The sequence below is a fragment of the Quercus robur genome, chromosome 8 (assembly GCF_932294415.1).
Source record: "Quercus robur chromosome 8, dhQueRobu3.1, whole genome shotgun sequence".
Classification (NCBI taxonomy): Eukaryota; Viridiplantae; Streptophyta; class Magnoliopsida; order Fagales; family Fagaceae; genus Quercus; species Quercus robur.
Window position 1 is genome coordinate 66,397,760 of NC_065541.1, and position 3,611 is coordinate 66,401,370.

Here is a 3,611-nt window from a genome sequence, read left to right on the forward strand (position 1 = left end):
AATATGCTGTATTTTCCGCTCATATACATTATATTGGGTTTTTTTATTTTATTAAATTCATGATGAGATTGACTAATTTTTTTTTTTGATACAATGATGAGATTCACTATTAAGGTGAGAGAAATGAGTACTACATTGTTGTATTTCGAGAATATTGCATTGATGTACTTTAAGAGTACCTAATAATTGTTTAATTAACCAAGGATAATGCTATAATCATAAACTATTTTACAACATTTTTTCAAATTACACTACAAGAAAATGTATTTTTAGTGACGAAAAAATTTGTCACTAAAAATCCTGATTTTCGTCACTAAGAACCTTTAGTGATGAAATTGGACTTTTAGTGACGAAATTCATTTCATCGCTGTAGCCCTGTCGCTAAAAGTCCTGGTGACGAAAAATTTCGTCACTAAAAGTCCCGATTTGTTTTTTTAAAAAAAACTTTTAGTGACGAAAACGTTTCGTCGCTAAATGTTTTCCTCGCTAAAAACAGTATTTAGTGACGAAAATATTTCGTCACTAAAACCATGTCAATTTATTAAATCATATTTAGTGACGAAATATTTCGTCACTAAAACTATTTTCGGGTACATTTAGTGACGAAAAAATTCGTCACTAAAACTTATTTTCTGTTTTTAATATTTTCGTAGCATTGATATTAACCTGTAACCTGTCATTATATTATTAAAACCTCACATTTGATTAACACATTTATTTCAACAACACATTTATAAAAAGTCAATCCATACATTCTACAAGTTAAAATTAAAATAAGTATCCAATTTAAACTCCTTCCATACAATAATTGTTTGCAACACATACAATAATTATTTGCAACACATAAAATAACTTAAGATGTTTTATAACAATACAAAAAATGTGGCATAATATAATTAGAACCAACGGAAGATGTCCTCATGTCTTCAAATAATGCCTAAAGGAAATCCCCCAAAGCCACCAATAAGAAATCTGCACAAATATAAATCTTTAGTTAAATATAAATCTTTAGTCATATAATTCTACATAGTGCCAACAGAAATTTCACTTTTATATCTTTAGTATCATAAACTAAAGACTGAATAACCTATTATGTGACAAATATTAGTTTCAAATGATACATAAAAAATGAAGTGCTCCAACACAACAACCCACCACAAAACCAATCACAAACATCACAAGTATAGAGTGCTTACAAGTATTGAAATCGAATAAAATAATATTCATCACATCTAATCAACAATACTCATTCACATTTGCAAGAATTAAAAAACACTTCCAATATGTATTTAAACCACCTTATAACACCATGCAAGCCACCCGCTTACTCCAACACAACATACCACCACAAATCCAATTTCCAACATCACAAGTATAGAGTTTTATAAGGTTTTCAACTAAAATTTACTTACTTTGCTCAAGCTAAGTTTACAACTTTCAGAAAAAATCCAAAGTTATTGTAAACAATGTGTATTTAGCCTGCAAAAGAAAAGTTAAATTTATAAGTACTTCAACCTTTATAACGAATAGCTCTTATGGAATCCTTATGAAAGGACCCGCTGGTATCATCCACCAAAGAAACTATACTAACCCACTTTTATTTTCATTATGTAATAATAACACTACATTGTTTTATCCTCAATGTTCAAAATAACATGAATTTCTAAACTCAAAATACTACACATTGGAAAATGTACTAAAAAAACTAAAGCTACAGTATCCACAACATGGCATTGCAATAAAATACTACAACTATTGAGTTTTTCACATAACAATACAATTTTGCCATTAATAGACCAATTAATAACACTGCTCAACGACTATAGCACACCTCAATTACTTAAGGGGGAAAGCAAAAAAGAAAGTAAATGAAACTAATTATGGTTCAATAACTTACCATCTTCAGCACCAAAGGCACAACACAGACGCAGAGTTTTAAGCCACATCACAAACACTTATTTCTCATAGAGCTAAATGCACTCTCTATTTATCCATACAACTCTGTTAATAGGTTAACAACAACGTCTATCATTCTCCAAGTACATCAAAACCTTAAGTCAATTGTTTAACATCCAAAAAGCATATCCCTCTATTTTGAATTCCATAGAACAATTCACAAATTCAGCACAGAAAAGTCTTTAAAATAAGTAACAATTACATATAAAAAAACTCAATCACAACAATGTCAACATATATAAAAAAATAAAAATTCAATTGCAGTATCTCATATTCTTTCTGCCAAAAAGTTAATAAAATACAATGCCCAAATATCACCTATCATGAGACATAGAAAGTTTGCAAATCAATACATCATTACATGTGACCCAAAATATGGCAACTACTCAGGCATGGGAAATAGATTATCCTGGATTTCAGTTTCCTAAATATGAAAACAGGGGACACATAAATGGGAATATGTTTCCAAGTGTAATAAGCATCTTAACACTTATATCCCTGCAGTTCCCATCATTATTTATAATCTATATTTCCCCTTCTCAACAATCAAATCCAAAACCATCATGAAAATTAGAAGTCTGATACATATATACGCAACAATGAAATTAACCACAATATATACATAGATTTTATAACTTACACATCAATCAGGCTAGGCTTGGATTTCCCCTGCCAATCCTCTTCTTTAACAATTGATAAAATCTTCCCCTCCTTTATTTCAACTGCTCATTTTAACATTTCATTCTCAACAAAAATAAAAATAAAAAACACATTCTAAACAAACATGAGCTGAAGGGAATGAAAGAAAAAAAATAAAAAAATAAAAAAATAAAAAACCTTACCGATTCAAAGCGTCGGCATCGATTTGGAGACGAATGGTCCAAATCAGTGAATCGGCAACGAATGGGAATCGTCGAGAATCGGTGACGGTTCAAACCGTCGCCGTCGCCGTCGATTGAGAACAAGGCGAAGCTTCGACGGCGATTTGGAGACGGTTCAAAGCGTCGCCGTCGCCATCACCGTCACCGTCGATTGAGAACAAGTAGACGCTTCGACGGCAATTTGGAGACGGTTCAAAGCGTTGCCGTCGCCGTCGATTGAGAACAAGGCGTCGCTTCGAAGCAAGCTTCGACAGCGACGCTTCAAAGCGAGCTTTGACGGCGACGCCTCGAAGCGAGCTTTGACGGCGACGCTTCGAAGAGAGCTTCGACGGCGTCGCTGAGACGCTTCGACGGCGACGCTGAGCTCTTCGACGGCGATGCTTCGAAGCTGCTTGAATGGGTTTCTCTTTTTCCGTTTGGGTTTCTTTCTTTTTTTGTTTGGGTTTCTAGGTGAATGTTTTTTTTTTTGGCTGAGTGGGTGAATGTATGGTGCTTTTTGTTTGGGACTATATATAGTGGAATTTAGCGACGAAAACATTTCGTCGCTAAAGGCCACTTCTAGTGAGGAATTTATGTTTCGTCACAAAAGGTCCAGAATTTCTTACACTTTTAGTGACGAATTTTATTTTCGTCACTAAAGAAACCATATTTTGTCAAGATTTTTAGCGACGAAATTCTAATTTTGTCTCTATAGCATACTTTTAGTGACGAATTGATATTTCGTCACTAAAAATATATAAGTGCAATACTATTATTATTTTTAGTGACGAATAT

The 3,611-nt window shown here is 32.9% G+C and overlaps 1 long non-coding RNA gene across 1 annotated transcript; it reads right to left on the reverse strand.

Moving 5' to 3' along the window:
• Positions 1–762: 762 nt before the first annotated feature.
• On the reverse strand, positions 763–3,306 carry LOC126697798 (uncharacterized). Its single transcript, XR_007646256.1, has 4 exons — positions 2,799–3,306; positions 2,597–2,678; positions 1,413–1,479; positions 763–972 (listed from the first exon to the last, which is right to left on the reverse strand). It is a non-coding gene; the product is annotated as an uncharacterized LOC126697798 (long non-coding RNA).
• Between the last annotated feature and the right edge of the window lie 305 nt (positions 3,307–3,611).